This window comes from Neodiprion lecontei, chromosome 1 (assembly GCF_021901455.1).
Source record: "Neodiprion lecontei isolate iyNeoLeco1 chromosome 1, iyNeoLeco1.1, whole genome shotgun sequence".
NCBI classification, from domain to species: domain Eukaryota; kingdom Metazoa; phylum Arthropoda; class Insecta; order Hymenoptera; family Diprionidae; genus Neodiprion; species Neodiprion lecontei.
The window spans coordinates 1,464,806-1,475,186 of record NC_060260.1 but is presented as its reverse complement, the minus strand read 5'-3'; the positions used below and the strand labels follow the sequence as shown (position 1 = coordinate 1,475,186).

The 10,381-nt window shown below is 49.2% G+C and overlaps 1 protein-coding gene across 3 annotated transcripts in view; it reads left to right on the top strand.

Moving 5' to 3' along the window:
- The first annotated feature begins 773 nt into the window (after positions 1–773).
- The window catches only part of LOC107217101 (paired box protein Pax-5), a 79,757-nt gene continuing 70,149 nt past the window's right edge, over positions 774–10,381 (top strand). For all 3 annotated transcript variants that reach the window (XM_046740141.1, XM_046740130.1, XM_015654475.2), the window contains exon 1: positions 774–1,691. The gene's annotated coding sequence lies outside the window, so the exon portion shown is untranslated. The remainder of the gene's footprint in view (positions 1,692–10,381) is intronic.

Below are 10,381 nucleotides of genomic sequence, written 5' to 3'. Positions count from 1 at the left end.
GTTGTTCGACTGTTTTTTTCTTTTTTTTTTTTCTTTCTTTCCTCTCGCCGGTTTCTTTTATTTCCTCAACGCGGCAAGGAAACTCGCTTCCGAAAATCGTGTACACACAGCGATTAGAAACGTTTCACGACCGATCATTCTATCATCATATTCTCCACACTCATCGTCAGTATCTTCCCTCGAAAAATGAAGTTGACTCTTCGTCCACGGTGACGTTTCAAAATCGACAAATAGGATAAAACAAATCGGCACACAAACGGGCATCGACGGCAAATCGGCAGCTCCTAAGCCCCGTTCATAACATCAGGGACTCTCTAAATCCGAGGTCATCGACCCTCGGAGGCTGGTCTCGAAGAAAAAACCGATTTGTCCCCCGTGAAAGGGTCGGGCACCTGTCCCTCCGGGGTTGTAGACAGCTCGGATGATCGGGACTCCGATCTCGATTCGGTGTTAGCTCGTTCGTTCCGGTCGCGGGGGCGGAAGGAGTAGCCGACCGGACGGACGAAGGGGGGGAGGGGGGCCGGGGAACCATTCCCCCCTCCCGCCCCCACCGCGCCGATCTATCCCTCGCCCCCCCCCCCTCCCCCCGTTGCCACAGCCCCTCACCCCTCATTCCTGGGGCCCAGGAGCGCGAAGCGCGAGCAGCAAAGACAGCTCTGGGACGAAGGTACAAGCGTCAGGAACCTGAGGAGGGGGACCGAGGCGAGACCGAGCACTCCCTCCGCGGGCCCCGACGTCCGCCGTCCGCCGACTAGTCCAGTCCAGGACAGCACGCCTCCCGCTGCACGCTTCAAGAGGTACGCAAGCCTAGGTGATACTCTCACGGACTCTCGCCGACTACGGTCTCGTTACGCTACGCGTTTTACTACGCCCGCGTTTCGTTGCGTTGCTACGTCGCACCGCGATCTACAGCCGACAGATCGATTCCTTTCGTTCGATTTTTACCTCGTCCTTCGGGAGGCTGCGACGAAAGTGCGCGAAAGATAGGAGAGGAAGAGGAAGAGAGAGAGAGAGAGAGAGAGGGAGAAAGAGAGGGAGGATCTGACTCTTCGACTGTGACACACATCCAACTGAGGGAAAACTCCAGTGATCATCGATCCGGAAGGATTCACTCGGTGATCAACGACCGGTTCGGAACACACGCGCACTTCGCTTCCTTACTCACCCCCTTGTTGCGGAGAAGTGACGTCGCGGTGAAGTTTTACGGGTGGTTATTTTCCCGCTAACTTTCGAGTATTCCGTTCTCAGTTTCGTTACCGATCGTTCGCCGATCGGCGGATGAAACCACGGACCGGCGTATTTTAGTGGAAAAAATGTATCCTACCGCGGATATGGGGAATAATTAGTGCGCGAGAATTACAAGCGGATCAGTGTGAACTTCGGTAGAATTCCGACAAGCCCGGTCACCGCCAGTGAACAAAACGTAAACCTCCCGTAGCAAACGGATATGAGATAACGGTGTTTGAGAAGTGTCGAGGAATACGCGACAGCGCGGGAGTGCCGATCGCGGGGGAGGATCGATCGATCGATCCGTCGATCCGTCGGTCCGGGCGGCCTGCAGCGATCCCTGGAGATTTGAACGCTTGGGAAACCTGGGCCGCGACGCTTCCAGCGGAAGTTGGACCTCCGGGGAATTGCGGATCTCGACTCGGGCGTCCGCGCGACGGTGAATCGCCGGGCACACATCCTAGGTAAGTAACCGCGGTTTTGCATGCCTGAGTATTGCGACGATCGCGTGTCTCGCGTTGCCGCCTCTCTCAGCCCTGCCTACCCGTCTATCTCTCTGTACCCGCTGCATATACCTCCGCCTGAACCCGGGCCAGCCTGGCTCGCCGATTATATGGGTTAGGTGCACTAGGTGCATGGTTACAGGTGGGTTACACAGCTCGGATACCCGGGCACGGGGCCCGCACGCCACTACTGTGTTTACATTCGCCAATTACAGCCGCGATGCAGTAACGCTCCGTAAATATATCTCCCTTGCGATCGCGTTCCTCGGTGTGTGCACGTATCAACTCTATCCGGAAAATAATGAACGGGCAAATATCGACTTCGAGCCGTCCGCGTGTATGTGTGCGTGCGCGTGTGTGTGCGAGCGTCTCGTAGGCACACCTATGCCCATGTTTCTTCTAGCCTGCATCGCCTCTCTGCGTGCAGCCTGCCTGATTCTACATTATACTGCAACTCTGCATCGCCTTCTCTCCACTCCCCCCGTCCCTCGATCACTACTCGGTCGAGAATTGATTATTATTCCCCATTTCTTTTTTCTGTTCTTCCTCGTTAGAAATATATTCCGACAACGTCTTTTTGCACTTTGTTAAAACATTCTTTCACAATTATTTTACACGATGACTGATATTTTACCCACGATTTTTCACACTCTGTTTTATCGCCCAAAGAGTGACGAGAATATCAACGTTATTGACACCAGGAATTCAATGGGCAGTACCGATCATCGATTTGGAACGATTGCATGGATCGATTTGCACGCTGACGATTTATGTCCTGAGAATTATTATTATTAACAGTCTTCTCGCGGTTGTTAAAATTTGAGATTTGTTTCATTCACGATTGCATTATTTACAATACTTCAAGATTGGACATAATTACTCACGTCCCGATAGACATGGTTAGAGATATGCATATTGGATTACCTACGGTACGTTACAGTTACTGCAGGCGAATCGATCTGCGAAGAAGAAATTAAAATCGACGAACACCGTTAAATAGGGTATGATCTACACGTAGCTTGAGCGATGACAGAGGGAAAAAGGCCAGAGTACAATAATTAACTGAATCCGATTGAAAGACCGTTACTTACGTTCTCGGATCTCTAAAAATCCGTCTCTCAAAGCGCAGTAATCCGCTGATATTCTCCGCGTCCCTTTGTAAGCTGTCATTTATTGCTCTTTTGAGATTCGAACTTTTTCGCAACTCTGCGAGCTCTGCCATTGAAAAATACGAAAAATAGCAAAAAATTGTGAAAAACAGGAAAAGGAACAAAGTATCTTCCCTTCCGGCGTCGCGGCCGATGGGGGTAGTCGGCGTCGAGCCCCCAAAAGAAGTTCGTTCGTTTCTCCTAATAGTCGAACGTTACACGGTAGCATCTGCCCTTGGCGGGTGCCGCGAGGCGAAGGGCGAGTCACCCTTTTCGAAACGGGACGTGCAACGCAACTACGCGTTTAAGACAACTGCTACTTCCGAGGCAGTTGCTTGAGCGTCAGGTGGTAGTCGGCCCTAGAGAAATTTCAGCAGGCCTGCGTCGGCCCTGCGAGTGTATCCTTGTATTCAACCGACGATTATTGCGCCAAGATAAAACCGCGATGCCCCTGCGATTGTACGTAGGCACAAGCGAAGATAACGAACTCCAAATTGGACGGGTTCATGGCACGAAAGCGGATTGGACCCCAAGAAAGAACCCCGCAGAATCCTTATGGAAACTGGCTTCCCTTCGAATTGGCTGGATCTACAGTATGTTACAAAACATATCCTCTCGATCAAAAGTTTTCATGGACACAAGTCCCGCAAACTAGTTGTTTCCGAGATATAGACTTCAGAAGGGGGGTCGATGGATTTTTTAATATATATGGATGACGCGATTTTTATGAATTACAAAGCTTCAAAGGGGACACGAAATCAAATATAACACTCAAAGACTGCAAAGCCGATTTACAGAGACTCCGCAGACGTGTGGAAAACAGGACAAGTCGATTATTGAAAGAGTCAGAGAGTCTCGTTCTCCAGGCAAAATCTGACGTCGCACCTCCTTCCGTTAAACCAGCAGGTTCATGAATGGAATCAATCACAGCTTTCCGCCTATCTTCGAGAATCGACTGCGCAGTTATTTGAGTGATTTGTCTGATTTCAAATCCCCTTAAAGTTTCCATGAGGGTTCTGCGGGGTCCTTTCGAAAAAGAGTTGGAAAAAGACGCGAGGCGCGGGTGCGGTCGTCCCGTTTAGTTTGTTGGTATCCAGAGCGGAGACTGCGGAGCTCGTTCGACGGTTAATTGCATAGTGGCATTGCACCGAGTTATACAGTTAGACGTGCGGACGCGCGAACCGGCCGCGTGCACTCGGCTGCATGGACCCGAAGATCAGCGCTAGAGCCGTGCTCCCGGATTCTATTTATAGGACGCGTTATCCTGACACATTAGCTCCTGCGCAGCTGCGCAACTTTCCCGCTCAAATTTTAATCCCGTCGCGGGAATTTTTACGCGCGAATTAGCAGCGCAGCGCCCGGCAGGACTTCGTCGACACGTTTTCTGCATGCGAAGTGAAAGAACTCGTTTCGCCTGAGCGTATCAATCAGGACTCCGTCTTCCGGATTCGAATAACAGATGTGCGCAATCAGTGCAAAGGAATTCTTGAACGCGTATTTCCCTTCAGTAGTGTCGTCGATAAATACGTTAGAATATCGTTTTTATTTGTGTATATAATTTCTGGGCTTTGGTTACCTGTGGAAAAACGGATTGTTGAAACTGACGCGAATGCAACCGTAAGAGCGTTGCTACGTTGAAGTAGCGACGAATACATACCGCATATTTACGACTGGCACAATATTCACGTGGGTGGGGATAACGGCCGTGGGTTTCGTCCGTGAGTATTAATTGAAAATTATTCGCGATACCCGGGGGCTCCGGAGTGATCGCAGCTCGAGTGAGGCCTGAGTCAGTTGATCGGGATAGTTGTTAGGCCATTAAAGCCCATTGTAATTACTCGGCGCAGTGGCAGCTCGGTTGGAAATTTTCACTAAGTCATAAATCGAGTTATAGTCCGCTTATAAGTCGTAAACTTAGCTATTAGTATGTATATAGATCTAGGATATATAGATATTGTACGTAATAAAGTCAAAGTGCGTGGAACAGGTGCAACCGTCGACTATGCATGAGGATTCCTCCTCTGCCCACTCTCGGGCAAGGTGAAGGCAAAGCCAACCGATAAGAGCGCACGAACTTGAGCTCGAGAAACCGGCCAGAATATCGTTACCTCGGAGTTTATTATTATTCCTCCTCCTCCCAACAACTTGTGCTCGTTGTGAATCGACAATTTTCGTCGAATCGAAGGACGAGGGTAACTCGAGTAGTCCGAATCCAAGCTCCCATTGACGCAGTTTATCGAAGCTCAGTTATCAGCTGCGCGAATAACCGCTTACAGAGCGAGCGATTGATTCCTGGCGAGGAATCTTCGACGTTTTCATTAAAATGCCAAGGAACGAGGAAATCAAATTATCGACCAATAAACCTGGGATGCTTCTGAAACAGTTCGCCTGGCATCGAGAGCACCTCACGCCTCCTCCGCGAAGCCAGACGCGGATAAGTGCAGCATGGCAGTTGCCGCCCGCTCGCCCGGAGTTGATGGTGATTTTGCAATAATTGAACGACGGTAAATCGGCGATTGCTCGTACAGGTGCGTTTATAATTTCATTGCACACGGAGGCTGGATGAAGCGCGGCAACGAGCCGCAGCCGCGTTCATCTTCTCATCTCCGGGATTGAAGCGCGGTTCGCTTCGGAATCGGAGGCAGATACCGACCGATTGCCGACGCACACCCTGCAGACCCGATTCGTGTCTAATCTCTGTACATATACCGCAATTACACGGCAGAGGCGTAGGATGCGCCGCATCGCCTTCCCTCTCGCCGTATCAAACCTAACTAATTGGAATTGCAGGTTGTAATAATGCGAGCAACTAATAGCCGCACCGCACCGCGTTGCTCCCACCGCACCGGCCCGGCTTCGGCTTGCTGCTGGGCATTACGAAGAAGAGCAACACCCGTCCGCCTCTTCGTGACTGGCAGGATTTCAACGAGAGATCCCTGCCGATGGTCCTACGCAAGGCGAATTGACCGCGTGTGTGCATTAATCGAGTTTCTTTGTTACCGCGAATGCAGCCAAGGATTTCGCGCTTTTTCACAATATTTACCATGCCCTTTTCTTCTGAAATCCAATATATTCAGATGCGGATATACAAAAAGCCGTCATCCATCCAGCATCTCGGATATATGTCTGAGGTAAGTGTATCGGTTATTGACCCTGTCCCAATTATTTACCATTTTTGGCTGTATCTGTTTGATCCTTAGTTCTGAAATTACCAAAAAATAAATCGGTAGTGTGTCTAACCCTCTAGCAATTGGTTTTGGTCATCGAGAAGTTCACAATTTGTGTTGTCAATTTATAATTTTGAAAAATAAGATGGTTAATAATTGGGTCTAAACTTGTCGATAACTGGTACGCTTACCTTACCTACGATACTTGTTGCGTATCGAAAATGTTTTTTGCCAGTTTCCGACTATTCTTCGTTTCTGCGGATACACCGTGGCCAAGAATTTTAGCGATTTTGACAGAAGGTTGGGGAGTCGGTGGGATTTGATAGTTTGAAAACCAGAATAGATACCCATAACGTGAGGTTTTGAAACATAAATTTCGGCAACGATTTCGCTGAAAGAGACGCACAATTTGGTATTATTTCACGGTGGCAGCCTTGCAGGTAACGAAACGGAAAAATGTTTCGTATTAAAATTTGCACGTTCATAAAATTGAATTGAGCAAGAGTAGTGAAAAAATGTAGAAAAGATGGTAAGACGTTATCTGGCGTCCTTGGGGGTGGTCGAGCTGCGGCCTCGTAAAACGGGCTTCGCGGGTGTGTAATAAATAGTTAAGACAAGGCGGATTCTCTCGGACGTTGGTGAGTTGAAAAGTTCGTTTCGCTTGTCGCGCCTCGACTTTAACGAGGTGAGACCGGGCGTTGTTTAGCACGCACGATCGGTCCCCTTGTTTAACAATCATTATTTGCGAGCTTCGGGTGATATCGGTAGATCGAATCGAATCGAATCGAATCAGATCGAATCTTCAGCGCCGAGTCAGGAAGGCGAGCGGGCGCATTGTAAGCGTAACACGTTCTCCATACCACATTTTACACGTTCGCTCATATTTACAACGGAAACCGGCCACAAAACAGAGCCACCGTACAGTTTGTCGTCGAGGTATAAGTCGCTGAGTGCCGGAGAGGGTCCGATTACGGGTAATTGCAGTCGCTTCGAGCCTGATCGAGGACCCTGGGAGACCCTAAGGTTCGAGACTCGAATCGTCCCCCAGTTTTACGTCTTCGATTATTCGCAGTCCGGTATCGCACGGAAAGTCCTGCATGTGCTACAGAGAAACAGCCTAATTTTCTTTCGAACAAAACGGCAACCGCGACAACGGAAACGAGTCAAATGGAATAGAGAGAGAGAGAGAGAGAGAGAGAGAGAGAGAGAGAGAGAGAGAGAGAGAGAGACGGAGAGTGAGAGCGAGAGCTAGAATAAAAGAAATAGTAAAAAACGGAGGTATAAAAACCTGAAAGGAATTTGACGTCCGCTGGGAGCATCCGGCCTGAGGGGAACCCGCAGCTCCGCGTATATCTGTTCAAGTGTACAAACCATGCCTACCAGGCACCTAAACGCGTTAGACAAACGCTCGAGTTTGGCGAGAGTGAAACTATGACTCTCATCGTGTCTTTCGCAATATTACGCTGACGTTACTATTTTATTTCGGTTCTTTTTTTTTTTGTTGAGAAAATGTTTCTTTGGTCCCGAATATTTTCCAGAATCATCGAATTTTGTTCGCAGAAAATCGATGTATTTTGTATTTAATGCAACCAATTATCATACCCCAATGGTCAATTTCCATCGCTTGTCTTTCAATTCCTGCCACTGTACAAGAGATGAGTCTCAAGAACTGCAAGGACCTGAGGTTAGACCGTTATTTTATCGCGTTTCTATGGCCATAACTTTTATTTCTAGTTACCGATATTACAATTAAGTCGCAATAACCGCGGTTACTAACTCCAGTTGGGCATAATTGTGGTTCTCGAATCGTTTCAATCCCTGAAAATTGACGACAAGACTGACCAGACTGATACCGATTCTCATTCTTACTAGACAGTATTTTTTTCACGTATACCGCGAAACAATCGTAGCAAAGGTAACGCGTAAAGTAGTTCGTCCGAACGAGTAGGCCTAAGCAGTTGGTTTGAAAAGCGTGGTAACGGAGTAGTCAGCCGCGATAAAAACCTTGTCGACTTCCCGTACCACCCACCATCGGCCAAGGTCATCACCGTTACGTGCCGAAGCACAGGGCAACTTTATTCCGTCGTCCGGCATGGCACCTGGTATCTCTGCCGAGCGCGTAGCCGTCAACCTGCCCGTCAAGGTTATCAACGAAAACGTGGGTGAACTTGGATATGAGGAACAAAATTGGCGCATTGGCATTAAGTGCCGTTTGCTCCAGTTCGCCGCCGCCAGGCGGGCAACACCGATTCAATGAATGAGGCAGTTTTGGTTCGGCAGTCTTATTTCGTCGGAGAAAGATACCGAGATGAAGAATGGAGAGAGTGAGACAGAGAGAACTCGCGGCCCTTGGTTTAGAGTCACCGGCAAAAAGTCTCACTCGACTTTCCCATAGATGCGGGGCAGGATGTTCCAGGACCAATCAATTGAACACGCCGGTCCTTCTCTGTCTCTCTGTTCCTGATCCGTTCCTCCCTCGCCTCCCGTCTTCCTCCTCCCTTTCCCCAGTCTCGCTATCTCGTCTTTCGTTTCTTTCCACTTTCCTACCTGGCCTGGCTCTCCCCGATTGATTGCTTGACCAGTGACCGAGCCACGCGTCGGTCGCAAGACTGCGACCGTGTCGAATATTAACCTCATGTAAGACTCTTCCCTCTTCCCTCTTAACTCCGGTGTCGAGCGTCTCGACTTGGGGGTGAGAAAGGGGATCGTCGACTGCCGTTCGCTTGGAAAATTTTCCTCGCAACACTCTTCGTGAGCATTGTAAGCCGGGTGGTAATTTTCTCTTGACGCGTTCTTGATCGGCAGCGTGCCTCGGTCCTGGTACTACATGCACTGGGTGGGTACGGAGTAAAAGAAATTCTTGTTCGTCGTTGGGCATCGAGTGTGTTACGGTGTTACACCAATACCGAGGAAACGTCGATTATACACCTGATCGTGCCCGATCAAGCCGCATTGTTATCGTTGCCGCGAGTCGGGAGGCTTTGTAAATCGAATGATAAAAAGCTCGCCGCGAGACGAGAGTTGGCTAGCTCGCATCATCGGACAGATTTATCAACGACCATTCCGAGGCGGTGCACACTCATACTCGTACCTGTACCGTTACAATATTATGTATAACCCATGAAAGAGAATATAGTCGAAAAATTTGGAATGCGAGCAAAGTGTGTCACTACTCCAGATTTATTGTTTAGGTATCACAATAATATGCCAAGCGGTAACCTGCAGGCGTATAAATCGATCCATATTTTCGATCCAGCCAGTCGGACTTTCCCCTCTTCCGCATTTTCGACGTTCTTATTCACGATCCTCACTTGCCAGATCACGTCGCGAACGGCTCGTGATTGTCGACACAGGCGCGCATAATCATCATCGTCGTCGTCGTCATCTCTGTATATTTACCTGTACATCGCATCTAGGTTGATGCTACCAGCTTCCAGTTGAAAGAGGGGCATCGTCGTCACGATGTAGAGAACAAAACTCGATCGCCCGTTGATCGATCGAGCCGTACGAAAAACGTCTCGTTCCACCCGTAATCGGTCCGACAGCCACGTTCCGATAGCCGAGCCAAGAATATACGGCACAGCTACCGCGATCCTCGAACCGGGCCAAGGTTGGAAAATGTGGCACCTAGGTCCTATTTCGAGTTCATTCAGGATCGCGTTGGATCGAATCCTACGTACAGCGTCAGGCGATGGAAATCCGTGCCGTGGCTTCGTCGAATCAATTTATTATACAGGTAGGCACTGTCACCGAAGAATATTTCGAGAATCACGTCGATTCCCTGAGTGTGGGTATTGTAAGCGCGTAACTGTACTCGTTGATGATGCTACACGCTCGGGTCCGATTGATCACAGCACCGAATCAATCCGACCTACCGTTAGCCGGAATAATTTAATCCGTGGAAGCTGAATCGAGTGGCTGCAGAAGCGCAATATTCCCTCAACTTCTGGGACGATCCGTTCGGCCGATCCATGGCCGATCGTATCAACAATCCTAGAGCCGATCTTCCGGTTCGGGTAAAATCTGCGCGGCGCCGTTCCGTGTGAATAATTGTTTTTTGCAACATGGCTGCTCCGCAGTCGTAATTCATCGGGTATATAGACGTTACAGGTATACCTCTGCATCTGGAGCATAATATCCGTGGCGTCTAGACGACGATGCCGATCGTTTGTTCCGATCCTCACACCACTTTAATGGCCAGTTGAGACTGCCCTGTGCCGATTACGAGCACAGAATGAACAGCGCAAATCACTAGAACCTCTTTCTTTTACCTCTCCTTCCAAACAGTTGCAAAAAAGAGTCTCTATAACAGCTGTTAATCACATAGGACGATCTG